The following is a 14,226-nucleotide window of genomic DNA, read 5'->3' as shown; positions in this document are numbered from 1 at the left end:
TCCCTTCTATGTTAATTTCACAAAACGAAATGAGTACTATTTAGTTTTGACTTATGACTGTAGACTTGAGATAATTTGAACAAATATTTCTATTAAAATTGGGTTAGTTCAAAAGCCAAAATAATAGTTTTCTCAACTGAAATACATACATAAAACCAACTACAACAGAATGTGAAAAACAACATGCACAGATTGGGCTTATAAGTAATGAACCTGGGTGCTCGAATCTCACTGCAGCATGCATAGCTGAGTCATCATTTGGGCCAAAAACTGCCGAAGATGGGATTTGTAGCAATCGCTCTATAACTGTAGAATATCCTCTGCGGGCTGCCATATACATGGGTGATTCGCCAGTATTGGTAACTTGCTCTGACAATCGTGGCTCTATCTCCAATAGCTGCAGTGCCAAACTTTCAAAGCCATTCCTCAAGGCATGATGCAACACATTTTTGTTGCGCCTATTGACCTTCAAGAGCATGCGGTTGAATGGCCTTCCTTCCTCCAAATCATTATGCTGCATATACCGTGATGCAGCAGTGATGATGTCAGAAGCCAACGAAAGGTTACCTGCCATCAGAGCAGCTATCAGTGGGGTCTCGCCATCATCGTTGGTGCCGGAGAAGAGGGAAGGGGCTCTGGACCAGACCTCCTTTGCAAACTCGTCATGGCCGAGCATTGCGGCAATGTGAAGGCAGTTGTTTTTGTGAGGAGTGGTAGAAAGCAGGATATCTGGGTCGGCAATAATCAAGTGGCTGCAGAGGCCAAAATCACCTTTGTTGCATGCCTTAAAGAACTGTCGTAGTCGTGGGGCCATTGGGATAACAGGTGGGCTGGAAGAGGAAGCTAAGGTACCTGAATTGCTCATGCTTTCTTTCTTGCTTAGTTAGTCGCCTTAATTTGGGTATTGATTTTGAGAAAATATGATGGATTTATATAATTATCTCGACAAGTTAAGAAACTACTTTGGACTTAATAGCTGATGGTTGGGTTGCTTGTTTGCTTAGTTGCCTTAAATAGAGTACTTCCCAGTGAAAGATATGAAATAAAGATTTATACAACTCGACAAGTTAAGAATATTGAACTCGCATGAGATTGCCAGTGAGCTCAATCATTACTTCGGTTTTGTTTAGTTTAAGCTGAGGTCTTTGAATACTTTTGCTTTTTTAAATTGAATGCTTTTCTTTATTAATTTGTTTAGGTTAAGCCCAGGTCTTTGAATACTTTTTCTTTTTTAAATTGCTTAGGTTAAGCTGAGGCCATTGAATGCTTTTCCTTTTTGAAGTTGTTTAGATTAAGCTGAGGCCTTTGAATGCTTTATCTTTTTTTTGTTTTAATATGTGTCGGCCTATGGGCTTTTAGCCCCAAAATATATGTGTGGGTCTAGGAGTGTTTAATTAGACACTGGTACCCTTTGATATGTAATCGCAACCCATTCAAGATTGTGCAGCAGGAGTAATTAATTGAATCACGAAAATAATTTCGAAATGATTAAATTTTGTTAAGATTACACTCGGTTCCAGCATAACTTGGGGATCGAGCCGAATCCTTTAAAAGATCTATATCTACTCAAAAGAAGGAAATAATAAATTGAAGGATATCAATCATATCTAGTGAAATAGACAATAGATAATATTTGATTATTTGTCATTAATTCTAAGGATTGGTTTCCATTTTTAGCATGATATACAAAATATTTCTGAATTGACAATATATCATTTATTGAGGTTTGATTGTAACTTTAATTTTAGAGTGAAGTGCGTGCCTACTCATGCTTATTCTTTAATATTTTTTACTTTGTAATGGAGAATTAATTTGTAGGGAACATTAATACTACAAAGATAAGATCATGCTATCCAATATATGGGTATTTGTAGAATTGTAGTCTACATAAATCATAAGGTAAGAAACCATATTACTATTATAAAAATAATTTAAATAATTGATATCTATATTGTTTACATTGTTGTAGTTATTTTGTCAGCACGATTTTAAATTATAAAAAAAATGCTACATTTTTTGAAGCATCCATATTTAATAACATTAACCAAAGAGTGATATAATAAATTGAAGTCACAGTTTTTCCGTGATGTAAATTGTATAATAAATTATTGATGTCATTGTCAGCGTTTCAGAAATGATATCATAGATGACAATATTTTTTAAAATGCTACAGATAAAAAGAAGTTGATGTAGGGGTGTTCATTTCATCTAGTCCGGTTTAATCGGTTTTAAATCACACTGAAAGAGTTTGGTTTAAAAAGGTACTGTTTTTCTAGTAAAATGGATCGGTTCGGTTTATTTTTTAAAACCAGTTTAATAGTACAGTTGGATTCAGTTTAGATATTTTAAACCCGATTAGAATTGACTAAATTTTTTAAACCCCATCACCAGTCCAAATCAAAAAATTTAAAAAAAAATTAAAAATTACTTCATAATGTATATAGCTTTGTTCAGTTCAAAACCGTTTAAACCTGACCAAACAAAATTTTTAAATTCATCTTTTAAAAAAACTAAAATTTTTAACAAAACATGGTTATTTTTGTGATTAATTAATATTCTATATGAGTTCAACCGAACAAACATAAAATATAGCAATTAAAAACTCAAAGGTTTGTTCTAAGAGCGAGATAGATAGACTAGTGTGTTTAGATCTAATAGCTCTATAAATAGCTGAGAATGCTATTTTGATTCTAATTGTCATGAATATGTCAACAATCTTTACGAATTTCTCAATAAGTTTTACATATTCTAATTAAATTTTGCTGATTTTGATTGGAATTGTGCTTTTTATGGTGTTATATAATATATGAAATAACGAGACTAGCTAACTCATATTAAGACTTAAAATCACTATCTTTTGAAATTTTTATTTCTTGAATACTTCTTAAAAGTGAATTTGCTCAATTGTAGAGTGGATACTTTGTCCCTCGTATATATTACTCAAAATAGTGACTGTTGAATTTGGATTAAACCAAAATGTAATAAATATATTGCGGGCTAAAATGAAAAATAGAGTTAATTTAGTGCAACAAGGAATATATATAGGCAGTTGATATGAGCATATAGATATCATATCTTTAAAGTCTGATCCAATGGGGGATCAACATTATCGCAAGTGCTGTGTTGTCGGCTTCCCCTAGATAATCCGATTGTACCAACTTACTTCATGTCTGATCCAACGGTTTGTACAAACCTATGAGCAAAGATCTGAGGGTGTAATTATCCTTTGTACAAAGTTGGTTGTTTTCTTTATCAAAATCTAGCTACATTTCAGTTTTTTTATGCATCAGTAGTGCAAAACTAGATACTATTTATCAATAACTCGGTAAAAGATGGAAGGTCATCACGTTAGCGGTTCCATTCAACTTGGATCTTGTTGCTTTGTTGCTTCTTTTGTTCTTTTTGCTTTTCTGCTTTTTACACTTTTATAACTCTTGAAAGATATAAAAAAAAGATTTATAAAACTCGACAAGTTAAGAATATTGAACTTGAATGAGATTGACAGTGGGCTCGATCATTATTTCCCTTTTGTTTAGGTTAAGCTGAGGTCTTTGAATGCTTTTTTTTTTTTAATTGAATAGGTTAATTAAGCTGAGGCCTTTGAGTACTTTTTCCTTTTTGTTTTAATATGTGTGGACCCAGGAGTATTTAGGGATTTTGAATGCTTTTTTCTTTTGAGAATTATTTTCTATTGAAATTAATAAAATGGAAGAGACAAAAATAAAAAGAGCTCATCAGGTAGGAATTATACTGATTCAAATTTTTGAATTATTAGGATTGGTAGAATTCCTACGGACTTTTCTACTAATTAAAAATTTGATTTATTTTTTTCATTTTCTCTCTTCCATTTTATTAATTTATGTAAAAAATAATTTTCTCTGTCGTTTTTTTTTTTTTTTTTTTTTAATATGTGCCGGTCCATAAGTGTTCAGGGACTGGTACGGATTTCATGGAGTCTACCCTATGATATGTAATTGCAACCTATGATTGTGCATTTTGTTTGGGTTATTATGCAAATGGAATCTGGAGAATGAAAAATCATTATTTTCAAACAAAAGATAATAACAATTTCAGCATGATACAGATACTAGACATGTTGAAATAGTATAACATGGTTGGCATTGGCCTCCACACCCCGTTTGATATTTTTTTTTTCATTGGTGGCACCTAGAATTAAGGCCATATTGGGCTTTAATGGACGAAATTTTCAAAATGGTAGTTACATTCCTCTAAGTATTATGACCAAGGACAACGTATTTGTGTTCAGGGGCGGATCCAAAGAGGACCACGGAAATAGTTGCTCACTTGCTCCTCTCTTTCCTCTTGAATTTTGAAATTCAGTAGAAAAATACGGGTCTGATACCACTTTGCTCCCTCTTGAATTTTGAATTTTTTTTATTATGTAAGAGTATATTATTTATTTTTTTTTTTTTGTTACGTTAATTTTTTTTTATATATATACTCAATTAGTTAATGAGTTTGAACTCGATTCTTACCTCCCTCCCCTCCCTCTAGCAGAAATATTGCATTCGCCCCTGAATGTGTTAGGATTGACATCATCATAAATAGAACTAAATTAATTGGACGGTTAGAATATGTTGAGGTTAATCATAAAAGTTCGTAAAATCATACTTTTATGTAAATTTGATTTAAATTTAAAAAAAAATAGATTTAATGGGTACAAAATAATTGTCTAGTAGCATTATGGAGTATATCAAAGTTATGTATGGATTATAAATTATAATATGATTAAGTATGAATTGTATCTATCAATCTGAATTATAAGGTGTGCTTAAGAAAATCAATTAGAGAAAGATATGAATGATTGGGTTTTTCCAAACATATTAACTTGTTCTACTCTCCGATTAAAATTCAAATCAATTTAATCCAGGATTTTTTTTAAATTAAAAAAAATCATCTATTGCTTGAAACGGAAGGGTACCTGTGGTTGTTCGACAAACAGATGAAACCGCATCATTTGTGCAGTCCAATAAGGATAGCTTAGTCGGACCGCAACATTGATGCAGTGGGCACCATTTTTGACAACTACTACACCAGCCACACGAACTACCACAAGTGATAAGAGAGAAAAAAAAAAAAAAAAAATGGTGGAATACCTACCTTTCTAATTTGAAAACAATATGAAAAAGGTGATTTTAATAGGCACAATAAAATATTATTTTATCTTTGAACCTTTTATGTTTTTGTTTCCTCAACCGAGCTCTAAGACCAACTTTCCTCTTTTTAATATTGAAATTATATCACCCATAAAGGAAAAATTGGAATCAGAATTGAGTAAATCGATCGAAATTGGCCAAATCGAATCAGAAACTCGGACTTTTTCTGTTAGAAACTTGTTTTATACTAAAAAATATATAATTTATCAACAATTTCTATTTAAACAAATGATTACAATCAAATAATCCATTAATACAATGTAATACAATGTAATACAAGCATTATTCCTCTTCAATATATAATTGTTTAAACACTTATATTTATATTTAGTTATGTACTATAGCAACAAATTAAATGTAACATGGTGTGGTGGTAGTTGTCTTAGTCCTTATTCAAGGGGTCCTCGGTTTGAATCACGCAGCTAGTCATAAATTATATCCTAAACCTGACCTTTTAAATCTTATAAAATTAATAACAAATTCGAATTTGTTACAATGGTACACATTGCTAGTCTTTCCAGAAATAACAACGATATTGCATTTTTTTTATAAATTGATTGTATCGTACTTATCCAAATAACTTGGATCATTTTTTTTAAATGATAAAACAATCAGCGATATAATCTGACTAATTAAACCGTCCCCTGATTAAACTAGTGACCCAATGAACATTATAGTGTGATACACAACAAAATTAAGTATTAATCTAAATTATTGCCTTTTATGTTGCTCCCTTTGTATTTTTTTTTATTTTTTGAAAATCACCACCATCATATATATATATATATATATCCTTTGATAGTGCATTTACAATAATAAAAGAAAAATGACAATAATTGATTGTACATTTAATATTGATTAGTTTTATATATTTTTTTTCAAAAAAGAAACACCATAAAATAAACCTTGGAATAAACTTTTCACGAGTAAGCCATATCCAATGAATAGCCCAGGTAACTTGAGTTCATGGGCTCTGAGAAATTAAATGTAGGCTTGGTAATCCAAACATATGATATATGGAGTCTAGGGGTGTTCAAACGGTCGGTTCGATTTAAACCAAACTAAATTTGTCAAACCGAATTAAAACCGAACTGATTAAAACCTAACCGAACCAACCGAATTAAAATGCCAAACCAAACCGATAAAACCAAACTAAACTTCGGTTTGTTCGGTTGAACCGAGTAGAGGAATTCAATCTCAGAAAATCAAAACTCATTACAGCAGCCAATACATTCATAATTTCATAGAAATGAAAATTAAGATACCATTACACACATGGTTCAATTTTATACAAATATATTGATGTTCTAAAATATCCAAAGTTCTAGATCAATATTTATTCTTGATTTTTAACCCCAAAATAAATAAAAGAACCAAAATAATATTTGAATTATTATATAACCGGTCGGTTCGGTTTTTTCGGTTTTGCGAAATTAAAACCGAACCGAACCATTTAAACCGAATTACTTCATAAAATCAATCGAACCGAACCATTTAAACTGAACAACTGAACCATTTAAACCAAAATTCTCCGCTTCGGTTCAAAACCAAATAAACCAAACCATTTGAACACCCCTAATGGAGTCGCTTTCTTGAATTAGTAATAACTTGATTGGGCCTTGATTATATTTTCCACGCTTTTGGAGACTTTTAGTACTTAACTGTGCAAGGCATTAGTCAAAGGTGATGCTTTTGAAAAACTATATCGCTTACTTAACTGTGCTCTGTTTTATATGAACTGTAGTCGTTATTGTACATGTACAGATGATAAGTAATTAACCTTTCAATAATCAATTTACTTATTTTCTACTCGATTCTAAAAATTAAGTACAAAATTATGAGTATTAAAAATGAAATCAGTATTAAGAAGGAGATAGAAGAGAAAAATGAAAATTAGTATTTGTAATAAAAAAGAGAGATTACAAATGGAGCACAGAAGTGGAGATTACAGGGAAGAGATAAATTATGAGATGAGAGGGAGTAGGAGAAGAGAAGGAGAAACAACCTTTGTCAGGAAAAATAATTACTAAATTCAAATTGAAACCATAGCATTGGAATTCAAAGTTCAAAGATGCGGTACAAAAAAAAACAAAGTTCCTAGTATTTTGCACCTTTCTAAATATTTGGAACGAGTTCTTTTCGAAAATTACCACGAAGCCTGTAGCGGAGCATTAATAGAGGCCATTCACCGATGATCTTGGAGATGAGTGGAAGGATCGTGCAGAGTACTAATATAAGAATTGCAAGCCACAAGTTTTTGGGGGCTATCACTGTGAACAAACCGGTACCAAAAGCAATTGCAGTAGCCCCATAGGCACACCACATTAGTGCCCTTGTTGTTTTCCTGTAATTGAGTAGGAAATCCAAGTCCTCCCATGTCGCTAAAATGCAGAGAAATGCGACGGCAAGAGAAGAACACATGGCTACGGTGTCAGAGATGAGGAACACCTGAAAAGCTGCTTTCCTTGCAAAAAGGGGTTGTCCGGCATCAGAGGAATCAGAACTGAATCCTCCTGGTAATGTAAAAGCAGCAGCAAAAGTGATAGTAGCAAGGAGTGCAGCGACCAAAGATGTGTTGGAAGTGTACTTTGTTGTAAGTTTCTGGACCTTCTCTCTTGCTTGCTTCTGGATCGTCTTTTTTGCATTATCTCTTATTTCGTAATTCCATGCGGAGGGAATTACATTTGATAACAATGTGAACGACTCATTCTGTGACAGCAAATAAAAATAGGTAAAATATATACATGATCTCTCTTGACCTTATATAAAAAAAAATTGAGTAGAACTAGGGTGTTTCTAAGTTCACAAAGCCCTTTGTGAACTCAACTCTAAAACCAAGGGAATTGACTTCAAACGACAAATCCAAATCATTAAAATCCTTCTACCGTACAAGTGATTCATCCATATGTGAAAATTTTAAAGTTTCAAATTATTTTAATATAAAGTCAAGTGGTCAAGATTAGAAGGTTTATAAATTAATTTTAATGCATTCATTTTTTGGACATCTTTTGACCACTTTATTCTATACAAAATTATTTTAAAATTTAAAATCTTTTACATGTAGATGCATAACTCATAAGATAGAAAGATTTCAATGATTTGAATTCGTCATTTGAAACCAATACAATAGATTTTAGAATTGAGTCCACAAAAGGACTTGGTGAACTTAGGAACACCCAAGTTCTACTAAAACTGTATGGAATTAATGAATTGTATAAAATTAAATAAGTGTTGTGTGTAAGAGCAATGAAAATTAAATAACTTACCCACTTCAAAGTCTTCCATAAGGAGGTCTTCGCATAGACTTCATTGACAGCATGATTGTTGTAAACATTAACAGCAGTATAATCCTGTCCTGCATGGGTTAGTAAAGAACGAAGGATCTTCGGGTCGCACTTGCGAGCAGCTTCATGCAGGGGAAGCTCGCCATCAATGTTGGCTTGGTTAATAAACCTATGAAGCTGGGGTGTTGTGAGTATGTAGTCAACTAAATGTGGATTCTCAAAATAAATAGCGTCATGGAGTGCATTGAATCCATTTTTGTCGGGAGTATACACAGAATCAGGGCAAGTGCTCATGATCTCTTTCGCAATTGGCAGATAGCCGTTTACCACTGCCTTAAGAAATGGAGTATTTCCGGTTGGTTCATGCTTAATATATGCCAAATTAGGATCATATTCCAAGAATATCTTGACCAACATGAGTTTGTTTTCAAGTACAGCTCTGCCCATCGGATTGGCTCCATTTTTGTCTTTATGGTATGCTAGTTGGGACTGTCCTACCAACAGTTGCTGAACTATACCTGACAATACATGTCACGATAAAATTAGAACATTTATTAAGACTGCCTAAAATCTATGAGATGTAAGTGGTTCAAATGCATGGAGCAACAATAACGGATGCAAAACTTTCTAGGATGGCAAGAGCGACATAGAAGTAAAAATTAGAATCGATTATTTGACCTTATAATCGGAATCGACTAAATCAGATTATTTTTGCCAGAAACTTGTTTGTCTTAAAGAAAAAAAGAAAAAAAAATGATAAAAAAAAATTGTCAATAATTTATATTGAGACAAATAAATACATTCAAATAATCCACTAATATAATATAATACAAAAATGCAAATACATCATAGAGTTAATTTTAAATTAAAAGAAACATAGAAAACACAAAATATTTAAGAAATAGTAACATTTAAATAATTCGGCACAAAAATAAATTTCACTATTTCAAAGAAAAAGTAATTTAAAAAAATATCTAAACAAATATTATATCAGATTTCACGGTGAGCCAATAACCGATAGTATATCTAAACAAAAGAAAATGTATAGGCTTATGCACCAAGTTCACTCAAACGTTTTAGTTAAAAAGTTCCCTTCTTCTTTCTTTCTTCTCCCCATTTCCCCAACCCAGTTTCTTATTTATTTTTTGTCTTTCTTCTTTCCCCAATCGAAGTCTCTCTGATACCTGTCTTCCCACTCGGTATTCCTCTAAAATTCACTCTCACCATAAATTCATACAAAATTCGGCTCGGTCTGGTCCAATTCCTCTCCGAATGGTCCGATTCCGGTCTGACTCAGCCGAATTTGCCTTCTATGTTAATTTCACAAAACGAAATGAGTACTTTTTAGTTTTGACTTGTGACTATAGACTTGAGATAATTAGAACAAATATTCCGAGTCAAATTTGCCAGTCAAAAGCCAAAAAAAAAATGTTTCCTCAACTGAAATACATACATAAGACTAACCACAACAGAATGTAAGGTTGCATATGAAGTATCTAATTACTATGAAAAATAAAATTCACAGAATTGGGTATATAAGTAATGAACCTGGGTGATCGAATCTCACAGCAGCATGCATAGCCGATTCATTATGCGGGCCAAAAACTGCCGAAGATGGGATCTGTAGCAATCGCTCTATAACTCTAGAATATCCTCTGCGGGCCGCCATATACATGGGCGATTCCCCGGTATTGGTAACTTGCTCTGACAGTTCTGGTTCTACGTCCAGGAGCTGTAGTGCGAAATCTTGGAAGCCATTGTGCATGGCATGATGCAATGCGTTTTCTTTGCGCCTATCGGCCTTCAAGAGCATGTGGTTGAATGGGCTTCCTTCCTCCAAATCGTCATGCTGCATATACTGTGATGCAGCAGTGATGATATCAGAAGCCAACGAAAGGTTAGCTGCCATCAGAGCAGCTATCAGTGGGGTCTCTCCATCAATGTTGGTGCCGGAGAAGAGGGAAGGGGCTCGGGACCAGGCCTCCCTTGCAAACTCGTCATGTCCAAGCATTGCGGTAATGTGAAGGCAGTTGTTATTGTGAGGAGTGGTAGAGAGCAGGATATCAGGGTCAGCAATAACCAAGTGGTTGCAGAGGCCGAAATCACCTTTGTTGCATGCGTTGAGGAACTGTCGTAGTCGTGGGTCCATTGGGATAATAGGTGGGCTGGAAGAGGAAGCTAAGCTAGCTGAACAGAAAGCTGATAGAGATGAATTGCTCATGCTTTGTGGTAGTTGAGTGTCCACTGGGATAACAGGTGGGCTGGAAGGGGAAGCTGAGCTAGGTGAAGAGGAAGTAGAGCGAGCTGAATTGCTCATGATTTCTTTCTTTCTTGGTTGGTAGCCTTAATTTGTGTATTGATCTTGAGAAGATAAAATGGATTTATATATCTCGCAAGTTAACAAACTTTCTCGCACGTTCTCACACGTTATCTAGCTGTACACAACTTACAAACAAAAGATAATCATTTATTCAGGAAAAAAATATTATTCATGTCATATATGATTCGTTGTCCTCTTTTCATTGAAGAAGTTGGATAATCTGAGCGGGAGGAGAAATAGGTTACCGGGAGAATACTCATTTTCGTTATTAAAAGAGACACCTTTCTAAGCAAGAAGAAAGTAAAAAATAATAATAATAATAAATAAACACTTGTTCCAAAGCAATCAGGTGTGGGGAATCTAGATTTTTAGGAATCGTAGCTAGGCCCATAATTCTGCAATTTATTAAATGACATTTTTGTCTTTTAGACACTTTACAGTAAAAATCTTCATTTATTTGTTGAAATTGGTTGAAGAAAATATCACTACATAGAGACATGTTATAAAATTACGCTTATGTTCAGTAAAAATCCGTAATTCTATATGTCAGGTAGAAATCAATTCTGGTCCTTGAATACATTATTTCCGAACATATGGTACAAATTATATATGTAGGAGCATGGTTCAAAAAATCGGAATCGGAATCGGAATTGGATTTTTGACTGCTGAGTCAGAATCGGAATCGGAAGAATCAGATCAGTAACTCAGGTATTTTTGGCAGAAGCCTTGTTTTGTAGCCAAAAAGTAAGAAAAAATTGATAAAAATAATTTCTAAAAAAAACTATGTTAATTAAGACAATATTACACTCAAATTGTTATATCCCAAAATTTTAAATAAATATTAATCATGATAAATTTTAAATTTGTCACTCAAATAAAACTTTTACTAATTAATCCAATGATTGTTTAGAACTTATATTATTAATTTAAAATATAAATTGAAAATTTTGAGATATAAATAATTTATGAAATTATATAAATAAAATGAGAATTTGAAATTAAAATAAAATGATTCGTGTAAAGAAATAAATAAATAAGTTTGTAATTAGTAGAATAAATATACAAGTTTTGTATGAATAATTTTATATATAAATTGTAAATTTTATTTATTTAGGAATTATAAAAATGTGAGTTGATGATTATATGTATATATACATATATACTAATTGATATTGTATTATCTGGATTTTGAGAAAATTCGAAATCTGAAAATTTATTTACAAGTTTTGTTAGATTATTTGGAATATAATTATTCTAATTATCATGTATATTAAATTGAATTTTAAAATTTGAAAGATAAAAATGTGAATTATTCGTGCAAATTAATGGTAAATTTTTATAAGAGTTTGGATCGAAATTTTTATAACCATAATGAATTATAAAACAAATTAAGTGAGTTCATATAAATTCTAAATTGTTTGAACCATTGGATCATAGATAGCACGAATCTTGAAATCATCTAATCACTTGATTTGGATTGAATGACAAAAGGGATTTAACTCAAATGAATACAAAAATTTCGGATCCATTTCAAATTTCCTCCGTTCCTCTCTTTTATCCCCCTCACTGACAATCGACCCCCCCCCCCCCCCAGATCCTATCTTTCTCTCTTCCACTAGTGGAGAATGTACAATTAGTGTCGTCTCAAAAAACTGACACTAATACTTTAGTATCGATCGATTACAAAAAGCCGACACTAATACAATTAGTGTTGGCTGTTTATAAACAACTGACAATAATACTTAGCTATTAGTGTCGGCTCTTTATAAACAGCCGACACTAATATCTAAGTATTAGTGTCAGTTCTTTTGAAATAGCTGATACTAATAGTATTAGTATCAGCTATTTATAACAGCCGACACTAATTCTCAGTTATTAGTGTCGGCTCTTTCTTTTAGGCCCGCGCACCCACCCTTTCATTCCTATCAATACACGTTTTCTTTAGGTTTATCAAATATTTCGCGCATAAGTCCCGCCACTCCCTCCGTCCGCACCAATCTCTTTCACTTCTCTTCTCCCTCAGCCGCTCCCTAATTACCCATTCTCTCTCCCTTTCCGCCACCAATCTCTTTCACTTCTCTTCTCCCTCTCTTCACTACAACAAAAATTGCGCAAGTTGTAAAAAGTTCGTCTCCCAACCCAAACCCTACATGGGGCCTTTCCTCTCTGCCTCTCCCTCTTCGCTTCATCTCCGCCTCGCCATCTCGCTGTGTTCACCCTCTTTCTCTCTACCGAGCACAAACCCTCTCCCGCTGTCTCTCTCTCTAAGCCCGAGCACCGAGCACAAACCAACCGTCCTCCCTGATGTCACTCTCTCTCTCTCTCTAAGCCCGAGCACAAACCACTCTCTCTCTAGGTATGTTATTTTGGTTCAATAGTTACTAGATTTTTATCATGTGAAATTTGTAAAATAATAAAAAAATCTGAAATTTGTGAAATAAGGGCTAGGATTGAGCGTTTCAATTTGAAATTTGTGAAATTAGGTTTGAATTAAGGGTTTGAAATTTTGTGAAATTAGTTCAATGTTATTTCTGGTATAGGATTAAGGCTTCAATTTTTTTTGTTTTAGTTCAATGTTATTCTCGAGTTCTACCAACCCAATTAGTTTTGTAGCGTAGGTTTCAAATATCAACTCTTGCAACAAAGCTTGGTGTGAGAAATATAGAATTGCTTGGAACAGGCCTTCTTCTGGCAAGTTATGTTATATATAGCCTTTTATATACCTCAGGTATCAATTATTATACCTGACTATCATAAATTTGTGTCCACGGTCATATTGGGTCATATTGATGCAGTATATCAAATCAGCCAAAAATCAAGCTATAATCTGACATTTGATTTTTGATTTGTGTAAACATGAGCTTTTATTGATTAGAGCATAATTCAATTCATTTTGAGTTTGTTTCTGTAACAGAATTTCGGCAGTGGTTAGGTTCGTAAGTAGTAACTGATAGTGCCAATGTGTTAACTGGAAGCAAGTTCATGATCCGTGGGCAGAAATTTCTTCAACTATTTAGTGCTTTATTTTTTTAGGTAATTAAAAATTACAAATTCCTCCTTGCAACACTATTTGTTTCCTGCTTAATGAGCAAGTATCCACTTTTCCAGGCCAATGTTTTTTCTATTAATACTTGTATGAGTACGCAGCTAAAGATGATGCATACAAGAAAAAGGTGAAAGTAAGAGACCATTTTCGGCAGTTGCAGAGTGAAAGGAGGCAGAAATTTAGATGAGAAAGGTTTTACAATTTTAATCATTGTTCTTCTTTTCCTTTTAGCAATTGTTGATACTATTTGTTAACTAATTACTTCACTCCCAATCTCATTTGGTTTTCCCTTCTTTGGCAAATATTCTCCTTGCGAAATTATTTCAACAGATTGCCATGGCTGCTAAATGCAAAGAGGCTACAGATGCCAACTTGAGAGGAAGTAGGAAGTGATATTGC

This window comes from Carex rostrata, chromosome 29 (genome assembly GCF_964058835.1).
Source record: "Carex rostrata chromosome 29, lpCarRost1.2, whole genome shotgun sequence".
NCBI lineage: Eukaryota > Viridiplantae > Streptophyta > Magnoliopsida > Poales > Cyperaceae > Carex > Carex rostrata.
Note: the sequence above shows the minus strand (reverse complement) of the source record.